The following is a 19,585-nucleotide window of genomic DNA, read 5'->3' as shown; positions in this document are numbered from 1 at the left end:
TATGATCATAACAAGTTCAGGCAAATAATAAAATAGTATATTAATAATATCTCCAATGCGCCTGGAGACTGACAATAACTTGAACCTGCAAAACTAAGCTAAGCTTGAATAGTAATAAATGACGGAACCACACACTTTTCATCAGATATTTGGTGTATGAAAGAAGTAATTTAAGAAAATTGAAGACAATTGCATGTCCATAAAGCTCTTTGTCTGAAATTTTTATAAACAACTACTTTTCTTATTAGTTCAGACCACCGATAATGCTGCAGAAGTACATAGCCACTTTGAAAGGTGTTGTTGACAATTAGTCACACAGATGAGAAATATGTTCTCAAGTTGTGCTCTTTTACTTCTCCAATTTTAAGTCCATGACGGAATACTATTTGCAATACTAGATAATACAATTTTTCTATTTCAATTACTACTTCTAGTTCACTAGAGTAAGCTTCTTTTGGTCTACTCTATCTCTTCTCATGATTTTTATGAGGCCCTCTTCTATGATTCATTTTGATTCGAGTATTCTATTAAGGCAATGTGGATTAATTATGAATTTTATCAGATTTTTGCTGAAAAACCAGTAGTTCATCAGGCTTTTCTGAATTATGTGCTGAAAAAGTGAATATATCTTATTTTTCAAAAACTTGTTGCCGACTCGTCTAATAGTCTATCTCCATTACACTTTTAAGTTAATTTTTTGCATTTTGGGGGTTTTACATAAGATGTCAGAGAAAGACTTTCGGACCAAATACTGCAGAGCAGAATACCTTCATAACACAAAAATGCAGTAGCTGACCTCCTAGAAACTAAGCAACTTCTGGATGCTTAACCTGAATTATATCAACAGCACAAAAAATGAGTTCACATATTCTCTGCAAGTAGCATTTTTCTAAAATAAAGACACAGACAAAAACATAAATCAAAGTAAAAACCATCCCAATCTTGATGGAGTCAGACTTGAATTGAGCATAAAGGTTCGTTTCTATTCCACGCCTCTGGAAAAGCAATAATAATATCAACTATCGGCATAGTGACCACTGACCACCTATAGCTGACATATTCACTTGGGGGTACTGGGAAATACGAATTGTGCAAGTCACGGTGCTAGCAAGAAAATTAAAGCCAAAGGCTGAACACATATATATATCATATTGCATATATGTATTTCAACATGGTTGCTCAAATTTCCAATTTTACCTCATCAGAAACTAATGATCAATGAGACACTGAACACGCCAGAAAATCTCCAGGCAACATTGGTTGTAGCTGACGTGTTTCTTTCATAACTTTCACCTGACACACCATTTCAGAACTTCTAGTTGAGGTACATCTTGTTTGACTTCCTCATGAGCATAGCCGGAAATTTCAAATAATTTTTTCTGATACTAATATATTAACAGATTCAAGGAGTGGGGTTTTGAGAAAGGATGGGGTCATACCTCAACAAGAGTTAAAGAGTTTATGCCTTCTCTCTCTGAGGTGCTCCAGTAACCAGACCCAGTGGGCGTGGAGAAATTCTTTGGCAGGCTTCCAACGATCTTCAGTGTTGTGATATTATCTTTGTACACTGTTACTTTGGCCAAGCAAATGTTCTTGGCTTGCCAGACTGGGGACAATTATGTGTTTGGTAGTGACTAGTTATAACAACCTGCAAAAGAAGACGAAGTACATGAAATGTGATCATATTGCCCATGAAAGTGGTTTCACGAATATTTTTACGATCACGACCGCATTTGAGTTTAAAAACCATGGTTAATCACTTCATCTTTGGTTAAGAGGGCTTGATCTTTTTCAGATTTAGGAGCCAAAAGCCCAGTAAATTTGTTTGCCAATTTCTAGTAGTCCTCAGACCATAGTCCAACACAGAACTGAAGCCAGTAATAGTGAAGGACCCAAAACATCATAATGATCACAGAATCATCCTCTGCATAACATTTATTCTCAACTACTAATGGTATGCAGAAACTCCATCCAAGTTTGACACCAGCCTATTGACAAAATACAACATGCTAGAAATGAAAAAATTATCACTCACACTCTGAGTCTTCTTTTCCAGTTATAGCATCCTAAACTTGAAAAAACGAATATTTGCTCTTGTAACTGCAGTAATTACTATCTACTATCCTTCAAAAAGCATGATTTTCTTCTTAGATAAAACTTTAACAAATTCCCACAGGGTATCTTATCTCCCCTTTCCAGCCACTACAAGGCACAGTGCTCATTTACAAAAGATCATGAATTGGTTCAGCTGAAAACCAATAACAACCTTACTACAGTTAGCGAAATAATCACCACCATGATTGTCTAATTTGCAAGAAAGCATCTGAATGTGATTTAACACCTGATAATATGCTTTTAACTAAACAGTAAACACTGACACAACCTTCCATAACTAAAGTTAAACATCCACACTCATGAAGGACAAGGAGCCACAGCTGAAGGAAACACATGAGTACATTCAATTATTGCATCTCTAAATTCTGCATATACTCCATGCGTCCCATTTTTGTTGCCACACCACTTCTTACCCAAGTTCAAGAAAGTGAAAATGTAGAAAAAAAGACGTGGGTAAATGTGTGGACTAATTTGAGAGAAAACTTAGAAAGGTAAATATTAGTAAAAAGAAGGCGTGTTGCAACTATGGTCACTTCCACCAATCACACATAACAAGTATTACCACCAGTGGAATAGAAACCTCATCACCCCATTCTCCATACCCAGTGCCACATTAAAATTCAAATTGCCCCAAAGTTCAAATCAGCAGAATGCATGTCAAATTCCTAATATAATCAGATCACTTAACTTTGTATGATCCTTCCGTCCGGGAATAATTGTCAAATTGTCCCAACCCCTCATAATTAAGGATATGATGTGACTCAGAGCACTAGAAGAGGAATTACTCATCAGATACAAGAATCAAGGGCTTAATGTAAAGCCCCAAATTCTAGTGGTGGGGTACACAATAGATTGATATCATCAGTTCATCTCAATTTATAAAGCCATTAAACTATAGCTGATTGGTGTTGTGTATATAGGTTACCAGGCTAATTCCAGATTCTCAAGGAACCAAGTCCAATCAAGAACTGGAATCAATTGAGGGCACCAAGTACTCCAAAATTTTACGCATTCCTTTTAAGATAATAGAAAATGGGATCCTCCGCCAGTGGGTCTCTCGATTTGATATATATCCATACCTTGAGAGGTTTACCCAGGCATGTATCGATTGAATTACCAATAGACTTGCTAGCTTTTAGGATCATTATATTTACTCTAGTTCATCATAATTCTTTTTTATATGACACAGAGACGCCACAGCCATAATCCTTGAGCTTATGGAAGGAAAGCCGGACATTATAATTGGAAATTATATAGACGGAAATCTAGTTGCATCACTCATGGCAAACAAGCTTGGAGTAACACTGGTGACATAATTTCAGAAATCAACAACCATAGTAAGAATAAAGTATGTCTCTATTCTGAAGTTAACCTTTTGTCTTGATAGGCCACAATAGCACATGCCTTAGAAAAGACAAAGTACAAAGATTCAGATGTTAGCTGGAGACAGAAGGATCTGAAGTACCATTTTTCATGTCAGTTCACAGCAGATATCATTGCAATGAACTCGACAGATTTCATCATCACAAGCACATATCAATAAATTGCAGGATGGTCAGACATAAATAATTCTCCATTTATCAAAAACCAATATGGAGTTTGTCATTATGCACGCGTAAATTTCTAATAAATTTGATCAGCATTCTAAAAAGCATAAAGCAATTTTATCAAAAACCAATATGGAGTTTGTGATTATGCAGCAAAGATGACCTGGCCAGTATGAATGCCATGCAGCATACACTCTTCCAGGACTATATAGGGTTGTTTCAGGCATCAATGTTTTTGACCCAAAATTTAATATTACTGCACCTGGGGTCGACCAATCTGTCTACTTTCCATTTACAAAAGCACAAAGACGGTTCACACACTTTCATCCACCTATTCGATCAAGAGTTACTGTATAATGATAAGGATAATGATAAGCACGCGTAAGTAAAAAAAAATTCCAGTAAATGCATCATATAACTAAGCTAACATGTATCCAATACTCAATATATATGGTTTATTTTTTAATTCCAGCAGAGGATTTCTAGAAGACAAGAAGAAACCCATCATTTTCTCCATGGCAATGTTGGATACCATGAAAATATTAGTAACTTAAATTATCAATCCAAGAAACAAGAAAATTGATTTAGACTCTTTCCCTCCTCCCAACTATTAAAAAGGTTCAAAAATTAATGTGCCTGGCCATCTCTCTCGAAGATTACAACTTGAAAATGAAGAATTACCTGTTATGAAATTGCGAATTGTGATGTAGTTGTGGGTTTCTCCCAAAACAATTTGCAAAGTAGATTGAAATTGCGAATTTTGATGAATATTTCGACGTGGTCTGCTGCAATGGAATTGTGGTGTGACGGGCGAAACATCGTCGGAGATGAGAGCCGGAGGTAGAAACCTTGAGGGGGAACCGGAGGTAGAAACCGTGAGGGAAACTTAGGGTACGAGTTACAGCAACCAAACTTAGGAAATTGTACATAAGGAAGAAAAAGGGTTTACATCAACTTAGGACTTGAAAAGGGCGGGTTAGAGCAAAAATTCAAGAATACGTAGTAAGTGCTCCTAATTTCTAGCCATGACAGTTTTTTTTTCAATTTTAATTATTTTCACAGATTTATTATTATTAATAATAAGCATAGATAACAGTTTTTATTTTTCTCATAAAAAAATTAAAGCATTATATAATAATTTCATAGCAAAGATAACACACATTAAGATAAGTGTTAAGTGATATACTATCAATACAACCTAACATAACAGTTCTACGGTTAAAACGTTAAATTTAGACTTTACATAACGGTGGCTTAAATAAGAGTTAATTTAGAGGTGTTATGTTTGCCCTTTTTTGTAGTAGCAAGCTACTACAGAAATTAGTAAGTGGAATAGGGATTGTAATCTCATGTGTAAGCTGTGTGAAGTGAAAGAGGAAAATGTGCACCACTTAATTTTTGAATGTGATTATAGTATGACTATTTGGAAGTCAGTTCTGCAGTACATTGGCCTAGTGTAATAGCCTAAATTTTTAAGCAGGTTCAAATATTTTTTTAGCTATATTAAGTCTTCATCAGGCTTTGGTCGTTTAAGTAGTTAGAATTCTCTCCAACATCATACTAGGACAAAAGTGGATAAGAACCATCATTCTTAGTGGTTAAGAAAGCTAAAAGTGGATAAGAACCATCATTCTTAGTGGTTAAGAAAGCTTGTGGATAAGCACTACCATTCTTAATGGTTAAGAAAGATCAAAGAGGATAAGCACTATCATTATTAGTGGCTAAGAAGGCTTTGGGAACCGATAGATAAGTTAGAAAGTCCTTGAGAGCCTTAAACATTAATATTGTGAAAATTGTTTGGAGATTATTTTATTGGGTAACGATGAACTTCCAGTTAAAGAGCCTTTCGGGGTTGAATCCGAGCTGAAAACCTAACCAAACTTGATATATGACATGCTTGGGATGTCTTAAGGTTAAAATGGTCATTTATGCCCATGAGTTACGTGGCTTAATATGGTAAGTTCCTTACATAGTAAAATCTGACCCAGCTGAAATATCAATTCAGACCTATCCTCAAAGAATGCCTCTTAGCAGCTGCTTGAGTGTCGATCTCTAAAGATCTTTGCATGCATGCATGAAAGCCAACATATCAAGCTAACATCTTCAACAAGAATCACCCAGAAACTCCACGAAAGCAACCTCGCCCAGAAGAGGTTTTCCTCCCCCATGGGTACGGCCACAACAGGCCATATAAAAGGTGTCATGTGTTTTTGTCCTTTTCTCCTAAATCTTCTTCTTCGACACCTACTTATCTTTCATATAACTTTTCTAGAAATAATCCTTAGTGTTTCAAGCTTTAAGTAGAGTTTGCAAGCTTTGAAAAATTATAGAAAACTTCATAGGAACATAAAACAAATTGCTGTAAGTAAATCTTTGCATCTCTCTTGTACTAAGCTTAGTTATTTATGTTCTAGAACATTTATAAACTAATCCCTAGCACTTTACATATTCAGGGGAAGCTGTTGGAAGAGTAAACCACTTGGGATAAGAAGTTTTAAGTACACTAAGCAACCTAAGTGAAGGTACACACTTAGTTTAGATTGTAACCTATAGATTTTCCTACCTGTGGTCAAATGATTATTTCTTTCTATTTTGAATCATGATTTTGAAATGAAATATCTTTTGATATGCATATTGGTATATGTGCTTTGAACATGTGACATGGATTTGGCATGCTATGGTTCAGTGGAGATGTTAATTGAAAGGAGTTTGTACGAGTTTTGAGTATTAAGGATGAGTTGATAAGAATTTTGAGTATTGAGGATTAAACTATGAATCATTAAATATCTTAAATTTTAAATATGAAAGTGAGGCGTGAACATGCACCCGAGTTAGGACGGGTAGAGTCCCTAAGTGTTGCCTTACAGGAAGGGCGAATTCCTGCCGTTATAGGACATGTTCGGTTAAGTCTTGCAAGCAGAACAGTAAAAGGTGGGGTGACGACCCTCAATAGTTTGGAGACAGTTGGTACTGCGTGGTACCCCTCTCCATTCGCGTTCATGCCAAACGATTTGATTTTATGAAATCATAGTAACTGAGTTGAATGTGATTATTTGTTATTATAACTATGTGTTAGTTTTCAAAATACACCTAAACTTGTATTTTCTATTATACAGTGTGTACTCAGCTTTGCTGATAGTATTGTCATTTTTGTGGTCAGTCACTTGGTGGGTGGCAGAGTCAAACTTTGTTGTAGGATTGTGTTGGAAGCCAGAATCGAGTTGAGAGCAAAGTTATGATTCGAATTGTGTATTATGGGATAAAGTCCGAGATTTAAGTTTGTATACAGAGAAGTTTATTTAGAATTACTTACAATATAGATTATTCTTTTGCCATGGAATTTGAGATTGAATGACTATATAAGTAAAGTCTTATATAAAGGATTTTGTTTTGTGGGCCCAATAACCCACAAGTCTAGGATCGTTCTATAGGTTATGTTTCCGCTGTGAGTAAATATTTTATTCGAGGTTTATTAAGTGTTGATTGTGATTAGTGAATCTTATGTGTGTTTAGCTAGCAGCTCGGGAATCGGGCTGTTACAAATGGTATCAGAGCAACCCTGCAACCGTACGCTGAGTTAGCTACATAACGAGGTAAAAGATCGTTGGGAATGTGTGTATGTTACTTGGGTAATTAGAGTTGAAGTTTTGAGCTGTAGAACAAGAATAAGAGTCTGGATTTATGTAAAACTTTGGGAATAAGAGTATGGAATTTGAAATTGTAATTTGAGGATATCTGAAATCTATTTGTTGGGAATATTGAGAACTTTTAATAGAAATTAAGTAAGGGCTATCGGAGGCTATAGTGCTTGATACATGGATACTTAAGGTAGATCTATGAGTTTATGTTTTGAAGTTTCGAGGACGAAACTTATTTTAAGGGTGGTAGAGTAATAGCCTGAATTTTTAAGTCGTTTCAAATATTTTGTTAGCTATATTAAGTCTTCATCCGACAGTTAGATTCTCTCCAACATCACACTAGGACAAAAGTGGATAAGAACCATCATTCTTAGTGGTTAAGAAAGGTAAAAGAGGATAAGAACCATCATTCTTAGTGGTTAAGAAAGCTGGTGGATAAGCACTATCATTCTTAATGGTTAAGAAAGGTCAAAGAGGATAAGCATTATCATTATTAGTGGCTTAGAAGGCTTTGGGAACCGATAGATAAGTTAGAAAATCCTTGAGAGCCTTAAAAATTAATATTGTGAATATTGTTTGGAGATTGTTTTATCGAGTAATGATGAACTTCCAGTTAAAGAGCCTTTCGGGGTTGAATCCGAGCTGAAAACCTAACCAAACTTGATATATGACGTGCTTGGGATGTCTTAAGGTTAAAATGGTCATTTATGCTCATGATTTACGTGGCTTAATATGGTAAGTTCCTTACATAGTAAAATCTGGCCCAGCTGAAATATCAGTTCAAACCTATGTTCAAAGAATGCCTCTTAGCAGCTGCTTGAGTGTCGATCTCTTAAAGATCTTTGCGTGCATGAAAGCCAACATCTCAAGCTAACATCACAAGAATCACATAGAAACTCCAAGAAACCGACCTCACCCAGAAGAGGTTCCCCTCCCCCCATGAATACCGCCAAAACATACCCTATAAAAGGGTGTCATGGTTTTTTCGTCCTTTTCTCCTAAATGTTCTTCTTCGACACCTACTTCTCTTTACATATAACTTTTCTAGACATAATTTCTAGAAATCTCCGCTGAATTCTGCCTGAATCGTTCTTGAGCACCAGGTAATTTCTCACCACTGTCGAATTTCATTTCTTAATTTTCTTTCTCCAATCCCACTTAAGGCCCCTAGTAGACGAAGCATTAGAAATTTCGTGAAAAACCAAGAAAAATCAAAGGGAAAGGAGAAAGTGGTTGAGAGGAAAACTGATTTTGATAATGAACAATCCACTATAACCGAGGAGGATATGATGAAATTTCTGAAATTGGGAAATCTTCCGACTAACACTGTCATTAAAAATGTAGAACCTCATGAACAACCTGAGACATGCCCAAGTAATTGGGTGGTTCTCTATGAATACCCTTTCAAGATATGTTTTCGCTTACCCTTCTCCCCCATAGCTAGGGATCTCATGCAAATTTATCAGATTAGCCCAGGGGAATTAATGCCCCAAGTTTGGAGAATCTTGAGCGTTGTTAGACGGCATCATGGGAGGAATCTTTTACTCTTCAGGACCTGCTGTTGTGCTATGAAATTAGTGTTCAAGCAAAAAACAAAATAGCCCTTCACGCCAAAGCAAGGATAGAAATGTTCGTTGGTGGGGTCCAATCAAATGACAGAGGCTGGGAGAAGTTGGAAATATGTTAGTTGGAGGCTGGAACACAAGGTTCGTAACGTTTTTTATCTCTTATTAACACGTCGTGTCGTTAACACTATTCTTACAAGGTTTCTTCTGTAGGTCTAAACCCAAAGTTGCTGACTCATCGCGACGAATTTGCGCGACTATGCGAAAAGTTTCTGGAAGTGTCAGAGGAGGAAAGACAATTCCGGAGAATTTTATTCGCTAATCAAGACAGCTGCTCATCCATGGCTTCTGGTAAGTATTATTTGCGCCACTTCTTATCTTTCGTCGTTGTTGTAAAGTTTGTTTGCATATTGACTTTTCTTCAATAGGTTCTTCCGAGTCACGTCCTAGAGGCTCTATGGACAGCTATGCGTTAGCGGAGACGCTATGCAGGAAAAAGAGAGACAGAGAAATATCTACTGTGACAATGTTTGCAACGACGTTCAGTAAGAAGGATATGACTGTCGTTGTCCAATTGGAGGACAACGAACCTGAAAACGCGCCCAAGGTGCGCAAAACTGACTTTGTGGCTCTCCCAAGACAAGGGAAGTCCATCATACACCGTGACGGTGCCTAATGATTTTATGTCGTTGGAAAGGTCAATTTGGCCAGAAGCGGAGAGGTTTCTTTTTCCCTGCGCTGAGGAGAGAATAAAAGAATATACTCTCCCTTGCATGATGGCAGATGGTTTAGATATTATTAGCCAGGTTTACTCTCTTTTGTTTTTCTTTCCTTCTACTAACGCTTCAAATGAATCACAACTGTGTACTTACTTCTGACTTATCGTTATACAGGCGTCGCAACACTTTCTTATGGCGAAGAATAAGGAGATGTCATCATTGCTAAAAGGCCACCATACGATGAAAATTAAAGCTGACAAATTCGAGCTCGAGGTGAAAAACAAGGACGCAGAGTTCAAGAAGAATCAGTAGGATATGGTGAAGATGGAAGAGACGTTAAAGAAAAATGGTGAAGAGTCGGAGGAGATAAAGAAGAAGGTTGACGACCTGGAGAAAGCGTCATGTCTGGAGATCAAGGCACTTCAGGCTTAAGTTGATGCTCAGAAGAATGAGCTAAACTTGCTCGAAGCATAGGTGACCACAAGGGTGAAGGCCAAGTTGATTTACCAATATTTGATGAAGAAGACTGCGTCATGGGAACCACAAAAGGACATAGATCTCTACCTTGAATGCCTAGGGGGGATTAAGGATCTGATGGACCTAGACAAGTTGACAGCTACTACAGATTCTCCTCCAAGCGTCGATCATCCAAACGATGGAAAGACTTCGTCTTACGCTGCTTTTACAACGTCAGACATACTGTAATGCCCCGACAAATTACACAACCTTAATCGTCAGCAGAAGCAAAGCTTAAGCCTGTAGGTTATTCCACACTCATAAAATAATAGCCTAAAATGGCCTCGTAATCATACAAATGATCACTAAGCAATATTCGTTACCCATAAATAAAGAGTATTATAGATAACCCAAATATATACAAAGTCGCTTCAACTCAACCTTCCTGGAGCATCCTTAACATAACTGATCTTGAGCTATCTTTATAATACCTGAATAATTTCATAAAATAGAGAAAACACAGAACCTAAATTGAGTTGAAAACTCAGTAACTTCACTCCAGCCTGTAAAAATGGTTTTAGTTCGGAAACATTTTTCATGCACAGACATATATCACATTATATTGGTAATTGTTCGAAAATACTATTAGAAAACGTCATCGTTGAATAGTCTGCTGACAAGGAACATTTGCGTGATCATAGTTCATTGGCAAGTACAGGCTTTGGACATATCATTAACTTTATCATATGACCCTTTTGGTCTGTGTTTATTCGTATATTGTAACATAATTCCTCCACTTGTAACTTACACATTTTCCAGTTCAAGTCATAATGCCAAGCCAGCAAAACTATCCACTTTTACAAACTTGCATATATTCATATTTCCGAACAAGACCATTAAAACAAGATTAAAGTTCGGGATATTACACATACCTCCTGATCCAGACACAGAATAGGACTTGGCACCTGATGTTCCGTCGTCTGCTTTGCTGACGGAGAAAGAATATGGCGAAACCCCAGACACCTAGTCTTTAAACTTTTTCATCTACTTGTCTTTTGGACATGGAATATTTGATATAGTTTGTTTTTGGGTCACTCACGGGGTGACCTATGCTTATGTCTTTTTGTACCAATCATGGAAGCGGTCATAACTTTTGCACTATGGTTTGGTCGTTCACAATTTACTTTGATAATCTAAGTACTTATGCATTTATTGTCTGTCATTTTCTGACGCTCAAATGGCATAATCAGGCGCTTAGTAAGCCTATCTTTATCGTTGGAGTTTTTACTTTCTTTATTGCAAGAGTAGTGAATTTAATCATACAAAAAATGCTTGTACTTACTTGCAATGAGCGGGGTAGGTTCGTAGAACATGAAGATTAATGAGTACAAATTGTATTTGAGGGAGTCGTCGTAATGAACTTATTGGAAAAGAAAGAGATCGTTGATGGTGTCATCCATGATCCATTGTTATTGAACTTGGAAAAGTAAGTAGTCATTCATCGCGTCATTAGTACGTTGCGACATTATTTGAACAATGATAAATAAGACATCATGAAAAAATAAAACACAGTGAAATAATGTCGCAGAACGTCAGCAACACTATGATGACAACTTTATCGTTTATTATCTATGAACAAAAATAAAACGAAACATCACAAATTACTTAGCTAGAAGAAGTATCTTTTAAGGTGGGTGGCATTCCAGCTACGTGGTACCATGCTTCCGTCACGTCGGGTCAATTGGTAGGCGTCGTTGCCAACGACTTTACTAATATGGTAGGGACCTTCCCATTTTGGACCTAACTTACCAGCATTGAGCTCTTCCAAATTCTGAAATACCTTTCTTAATACCCAATCACCTTCGATAAAGGACTTGCCTTGGACGTTTTTATTGAAGCTTCTTGCCACGATTTGTTATTGGGCTGCCACGTGCACCAACGTTGCGTCTCGCAGCTCTCCTATGGTATCCAGATCGCTGAACAGTTCGTCGCGATTTTGCTGCTCTGTCATTAAACCATATCTAGCAGTTGGGACACTTACTCAGTTGGCAATACAGCTTCGCATCCGTAGACCAGCGATAATGGTTTTTGTCCTGTTGCGGTGCGTGGTGTTGTGCGATTTGGCCATAAGATAGATGGTAATGCTTCTGCCCATTTTCCTTTCTTCGCAGTGAGACGTTTCTTTAACGTGTCAATGACTGTCTTGTTGCTAGATTCAGCTTGTCCATTAATTAGCTTCTGGGTATCTAGGCGTTGACGTCAATAGTGTAATGTTCCATTCGTCACAGAAGTGTTTCGTCTTGTCGCTAATAAATTGAGACCCATTGTCGCATATTATTTCGGACGGGACGCCAAACCTGCAAATAATGTTAGCATATATGAAAGAAATAACTTATTAATCTCGTACTTGCTGAAAGAATTCTGCTTCTTTCCATTTAGAAAAATAGTCGGTTAGTGCTAACATGAAGACCTTCCGTCCTGGGGCTGGAGGTAATTTGCCAACTATATCCATTCCCCATTTCATGAAAGGCCATATAGTTAAAGAAGGATGCAAAACTTCACAGGTTTTATGCATCATACCTGCGTGTCGTTGACAACTGTCGCACTTGGTAACATACCTGATCGCGTCTTGCTTCATTGTTGGACAGTAATAACCCATTCGTAATGCTCTGTTGGATAGGTTGTGTCCTGCTGAGTGGTTTCCACATTTCCCTTAGTGTAGATACTCCAGGACTTTGTCCCACTGGTTCTTTTCTAAGCAACGTAGGTATGGACCTACCATTGATTGTTTAAACAGTACCCCTTGGATGATGACGTATCTTGATGCCTTGAAGCGAATTTTGCGAGCTTCTACTTTATCTACTAGGAGTACATCGTTAGTAAGGTAATCGTAAAACGGTTTTGTCCAACCAATGCTTACCTCCTTAGGAATTGGATTTCTAGTCGTTGTGTCATCATCAGTAGGATTTGAGTCGTTGTCGCAAGTAGCTAAGTTGTCTTCTTCGTCAGCTTGGACGCACTCTTCCAGCGTCGCGACAAGATCAGTAACGTCTTTGGTTATTGCTGGTGTTGCTAAGTGGATGATCGGAACGGAGGTGAAGGATGTCTCTTAAGAATGAACCGACATTAGCTAATGCGTCTATCTGCGAAATGTCGAAAGGGTTAAACATATTACTCTTTTCTTGAGCGATTTCTAGGTATAATGTCATTTTGGATTCCTTTGCAGCAACTTCTCCCTTGATTTGACTGACTACCAATAATGAGTCGATGTAAACTTTCAATGCTTTTACCCCCAAGTCACTTGCCAGGATCATCCCTGCTAGGAATGCTTCGTATTCAGCCTCATTATTTGTCGCTTTAAATTCGCAACAGATAGCTCGTATTATCTTGTCCCCTTGTGGCAATTTTAGCACAACACCTAGACCTGCTCCACGAAAGTTAGATGACCCATCAACAAATAAGGTCCATATGTCATGGTTAATAAGATTAATCTGGGGGACTTCGTCCTCTGCGAGTTTCTCTAGTTCTGGCTAAAGTCAGTCACAAAATCGGCTAACGCTTGAGACTTGATTGCTGTTCTAGGAAGAAACTGGATGTCATAGCCATTGAGTGCTATAGCCCACTTGCTCATGCGACCTGTTGATTCGGGTCATCGCAAGACAGACTTTAATGGATAATTAGTCATAACGATAACAGTGTGAGTTTCAAAATAGTGTCTTACTTTTTTGACAGTAGTGGCTAAAGCTAAAATAAGTTTTTCTAAGGATGAATATCTTGTCTCTATGTCTAACAGCGACTTACTGACGTAATAAATTGGACACTACTGACTTTCTGCCTCTCGTGTCAGGACGGTATATGTTGCTGACTGCCAAGTAGAGCTGGAGTGTTTCACCGTCGTAGGGCTTTGACAGCAATGGAGGGGAAGTAAGATATTGTTTGACTGCTTACAATGCGTCTTCGTGTTTTTTATTCCAGTCAAAACCCTTATTCTTGAGCAACACGTCGTAGATTAAATGACATTTTTCTAATGACATAGATATGAAACGATTCAGGGCAGCGACACGTCCAGTTAATTTATGCACTTCATTAATATTTCTTGGAGATTGAAGGTTGACTAGTGCTTTAATTTGATCAGGATTGGCTTCAATTCCCCGTTGCGTCACGACATACCCCAGAAATTTTCCTGCAACAAGTCCAAATGTGCATTTAGTAGGGTTAAGTTTCATACCATACTAGTTTTTATATGCACGCGATGCGTGCAAAAATACATAGAATTTTTTTTTAGGAATGTAGAAAATTAAATTAATTGTTAATTATATTTAATAGATTAGGAATATTTGAATTGTTGATGGTTTTCTTTTTGTAATGTCTTTTTTATTTTTTAAATTAATTAGGTAGTTTCCTTTTTATTTTTAAATTAAAGTAAGCAGTTAGAATGGAGATATAATGAGGGTAAAATGACGTTTCTAATATTTTGGTGTCCTACCCCTCTTCCCATATAGAATAGAGATTTGCGAAGGGCGTCGAAGGCTTCTGTGAGATGTTGGACGTGGTCCTTCGCTTGCTTTCACTACTACTAAAAAGGCCAAAGAGATCATCCATAAGAGACTGGTTGAGATTACTAACCCATTTCTTAGTTATAGAAAACCATTGATTATCCAAAACCAGTCTCTTGAGTTTAACTATTTCACTTATTGAAAAAGTTGTTGTGAAATAGGAGACTACTTCTATGTAAAACCGGTTTTCTTGAAATATTTTAATTTTTTGATTCAATTTTCTTTCTATATAATCTTATAATATTCCAATATATTCTTTTTGTTGTGAGATAGGAGACTATTTATAAGTAAAACTGGTTTCCTTGAAATATTTTAATTTTTAAATTTAATATCTTTTTAAGTTAGTGGCGGATTTTCCCACCAACACGCTGGTGCACGTGCACCAGTAAAAAAAAAAAATTAAAACAATTCACGCACGATTTTTTTCAATTTTCACTCTCTCAACTTTCTTTTCTCTCACCTCAGCACCTCACAGACCTTCTCCCTTCTCTCTCATAAAATCTCAGACCTTCACTTCTCCCTCCCGTCATACGGCCTAACCGGCGGCGGCTTCGTGGACTCGGAGTCTCGAAACTGCTGCTGCTGTTGTCTGGTGGTTCGTGCCTTCGTATCGCATAATCGCCATTGGGTGTTGACATGTCGTTCCTCGCAGACTCGCGGTCGTTGACCTGCAGCCGTAGAAATGGTCGAAATTGGTGCCTTGGTGGACGACGATGGACGGACAACTTCCAAGAGTCGTGACTCGTGACTAGGTACATCTTAATCTACTCAATTTGCTTGATTTCTTGTTTTACTTTATAGATTAGATTAGGGTTTATCAATCTCATGAGGATTGGAAAATAAATTGCAATTCCAGTTTTTATGGGTGTTCATATATCAGATTATATAATTTAGAATTGTTATAAATGTTTATTTTGTTGTTGTATTTTGATTTGAGTGTTATTGGTGTTTGAAAATTGAAGTTACATTATATTTATATGATACTGGTATATAATAATTTTATAATTCTGGCGTGAGGATCTTTCTTTCTCTACTTTAATCTGTTGGTGGCATTGGTTTGAATTATCCCTGGGCCCTGGTTACATGTACTACATAAGTCTACAAAGAATCTGATGGTGGTGGGAAGATGATTGCTCAAGGAAATTGAGTTGCCTGGTATTGATAACTAGAGGACTCCATTTTCTATGCATTGGGCAACTCAGACATGTTTCCACTAGTATCTGTTGATGTTGTGTGTTTTGTCATGCTAATTTGTAGTTTTTGTGAGTGTTGATATTAGTGTGTTTTGTCATTTACCCGGTTTTATATTGCTTAGAATTAAGATAGTCGAAGTTTCAAACACAGTATGTACTTTATCTGATCCATGGTTCCATTTGTTGTTTCTGAAAACTGGATAGGTTAGTTGTTTTTAAAGCATTATTGCTTTCTTCGTCTTGTAAGGGAATTGTTTGAAGGATATTTTGTTGTTAGGAGTTGGAATTTCATATGTATCTTACTGAACATCTTGCTTATGTGTCACAATTTGATATCTTACTGAACATCTTGTTTATGTATCAACGGATTCTTTGATTTTGATTACATTATATCTATGACTTGAGCATCTTTAATGATTTCTACAAAAAGTACCTTTTCTTTCCAGTCAATGCCCTGTTTATAAGTTCTTTTTGGCTTTGGCGTAAGTAACTCTAAACAAAATAAATAACACCAAAATATATTTGATTGGCACTAAGTTGATAGTTTACTTGCACATATAAAAGTGAAGGAAACCATGCTGGAATCCCTCTGCAGGTTGACATCTGTTATTAGTTGAATACATATTCTTATATATTGTTCCTTATTATGATGCTTTTATTATTAGATGTTGCACTTGTAACTAATTCCAGGGGTAAAAAGGTATATGAACCACCAAGGTTCATGTCTGTTGGAACAGCGATTGAGCAACTCCTTGAGATTGAGCAAGTGTGGTGAATCAGTTAGGTTTTTTCTGCATCTCAGTGTTTTGTTATGTGTTAGAATATCATTCTGTAATTTCCATGTTATTTTTCACTTTCTGGATACGTTTTGTCAGTGTGGTTTTTTCTTACCCAAAATATATAGAGAGATTTACTAGATTTTGTTGCTCGATTAATAGCGGAGGGAGAAGCCTATATTGTCGCAAGCGATTCTAATCCTTCAAGTTACCTGTCGGAATATCACAACATTAGCCCAAGATCACACAGTCTATGCAGTTGATCTTCTTGGATTTGGTTCATCTGACAAGCCTGTAGGATTTATGTATAAAATGGAAGTGTGGGCAGAGGTATATTGTCGAGTTAAGCTTGGTATTTTAGTTGTTATGCTAATACTACTATTAAGTACTGAGTCATTGCAGATCACTCTACTTGGCTCATTTTCAACAGTTGCTCTTGGATTTCTTAAATGAAGTTGTTCAAGAGCCAACTGTGCTCATAGGCATTTCTGTAGGAAGTCTTGCATGTGTGATTTGTGCCTCGGGTAGGTTTTGTCTCTATATGCAATTCAGAAATAATTATCACTCATACTATTTCAGAAATATTGGAAATAAGTTGTCATGTTGGATTTTCTTTCCCTCACATATTTCTTTTGTTGGCTTTATTGCCTTTGACCAAAATCTTCAAAAAGACCCCAACTTGTCCTGTTGAATTATTCTGGTGGCATGAATAACAAAGCAATTGTTGATGATTGGACAATCGAATTGCTCTTACCTTTGCTTTGGCTGATCGACTTCCTTCTGAAGCAAAAGGCTATTGCGTCAGCTATCTTTGAACGCGCAAAAAAAAGGTATAATTTTCTTGATCAACTTCTTAGAATCTGCAACTGCAAGTGCCAGCAACTGATTTCTCTGCAGAGAGAACTTGCGGAACGTCTTGTTGTCGGTCTATGGAAGTAAAGAATCAGTTGATGACACTTTGGTTGAGGTATGAGTGTATGACTATATTTTATCTCGTGTCTGTAATACCTTGGCCTGCGAGTTACTAACTGCAGTCCGAAGTCTGGATTAAGGAGAAGGGTTGAGGTAGGTGGGTGATAATTAGCGTAAAACTTTCTTGCATTCATAAGTATGGTGATCGAGACCTAGGTGTAGTGATAAGTATGTAAAGGTTATTATGTCGTTATCTGGAAGTAGCGTGTTGTACGGTTGTACCAGTATTCAAATTTGGTGTTAAATGAGAAAGAACTCCTAAGTTTAGGGGAGATTAAAGAAGAAAATTGGTAGTAAGTTGCGCAGAGATAAAAACCAAAGGATGCTTGCCCAAGATGAAGAGATCCAAAATAGATGGAGGGATAACATGCTAAGTTAGAGACTTAGAGTTATGCAGACAAAATTTAGAATTTCGAAAGATTAGTTTATGCAGGAGCTACTCTCAAAATTTTACCAGCTAATAAATATTAGTTAAATAATATCTGGCGTCCTGACTTTTCTTCATTGGATGAAAAGCACTTACTGTTAAATGTGGGAATAGAAGATAAGGAGTTAGGCCCTTAATATATTCTCATTTCTTTAGATTAGGGGAAATTTATGATTCATTTCAAAACGGAGGGTATTACAACCCCCTCACTCATGATTTCGTCCTTACTCTAAATCTAAAATAAAATTAACATTCCCTTATTAAAAAAGTGTTATGTTACTTGTGTAGTTGTGCTACCAATAAAGGCAAAAAGGGAAAAAAGAAAATTCTCAGGTACCCATGAAGTTATGATTTTTCATCATATGGTTGTTGCAATGTAGATTTGCCTAGAATAAGCCTGGATTATATTATTCTTGAGGATACTTCTACAACTATCCTTGTTGAAAAATGTAGATTTTTCAATATGTGTAGAACCGTGTAAACAAAGTAAATTGATATGTTTTTCATTGGGAGAATTTCTTTTCAGTCAAATGGAGTGCTGGTTTGCCAGCCCTCACCTTCCTCATGGACTAATTACCAATCTAGTTCTTCCCCAAAATGGTATAACTATTTGTATCATGTGACGAATGCAGATCATTAAGGAACCTGTAGAGACTGAAGGCGCGTTGGAAGCATTCGTTTCGATTGTGACTGGACCACTTGGACCAAGTCCAGTACGTGAAGCTGATGCCAGAGATTTCAGTATCAATTTCGGATTTGTGGGGCGATCAAGATCCGTTTACCCCACTTGATGGTCCAGTTGGAAAATACTTCATGTCTCTGCCTTCTAGCCAGTCAAATGTGACAGTGTGACACTATTTGTTCTCAATGGTGTCGGACATTCCCCTCATGATGATAGACCTGCTCTGGTCCATGAAAAGTTGCTTCCCTGGTTAGCTGATCTCCAAGCTGCTTAAAAAGTCCTGTGTTTTTCTTGTATTGCTTGCTTCGGAAATTTTTCTTGATTAATAAAACATACTTGCTTGTTATTGAAATGAAAGCAAATTTAGGTTGGTTGCAATTGGATTTCACAATGCCTAGTTTTAAACGATTTGTCTTTTATGAGTTTTTGTAGAAAAATCTTGTAAAATATATGTATCCTAGTTCTAATTATAATTATCTGATTTTTTTTGTAGTACTTTCTTGGGGTTTTGAGCATTTATTTACAAGAGATGATTGACGAGCTAGGAGATATGTGGGTGAAATATTTAAACAGCCAAACACAAGACGTTGGAGATTGAAGACGACAATTAAATTTGAATTGTACATATTATTATATTAATTTAGAATTTTAGTTGTAGTAGATAGCATTAGATATTAAACATTATTGGAAGAAATTAATGCTTTGGGAGATTGTTTTCGGATATAAATTTAAATGTAGTAATTTTTATTTACAAGATGAATAAAGCAAGTAGAAATTTTTGTTTAATAATATTGTTGTAGCTATTTAAATATATTTTTATTATAAAAAAAGAACGTATATACAAGAAGCCACAAATACAGGATTAGTTACAAGATAATTATGTATGCATACTGTAACATTTTAATTTTTTTAAAAAATATGTATAAAACCTAAGAAACA

The 19,585-nt window shown here is 36.8% G+C and overlaps 2 pseudogenes; both read left to right on the top strand.

Moving 5' to 3' along the window:
- The first annotated feature begins 1,211 nt into the window (after positions 1-1,211).
- LOC130589876 (sucrose synthase 5-like) lies at positions 1,212-9,896 on the top strand (annotated as a pseudogene).
- Positions 9,897-15,010: 5,114 nt separating this feature from the next.
- LOC104901246 (uncharacterized) lies at positions 15,011-19,138 on the top strand (annotated as a pseudogene).
- Positions 19,139-19,585: the final 447 nt, after the last annotated feature.

This window comes from Beta vulgaris, chromosome 8 (genome assembly GCF_026745355.1).
Source record: "Beta vulgaris subsp. vulgaris cultivar EL10 chromosome 8, EL10.2, whole genome shotgun sequence".
Taxonomy (NCBI): Eukaryota; Viridiplantae; Streptophyta; class Magnoliopsida; order Caryophyllales; family Amaranthaceae; genus Beta; species Beta vulgaris.
Note: the sequence above shows the minus strand (reverse complement) of the source record. Positions and strands in the feature narration are given on the sequence as shown.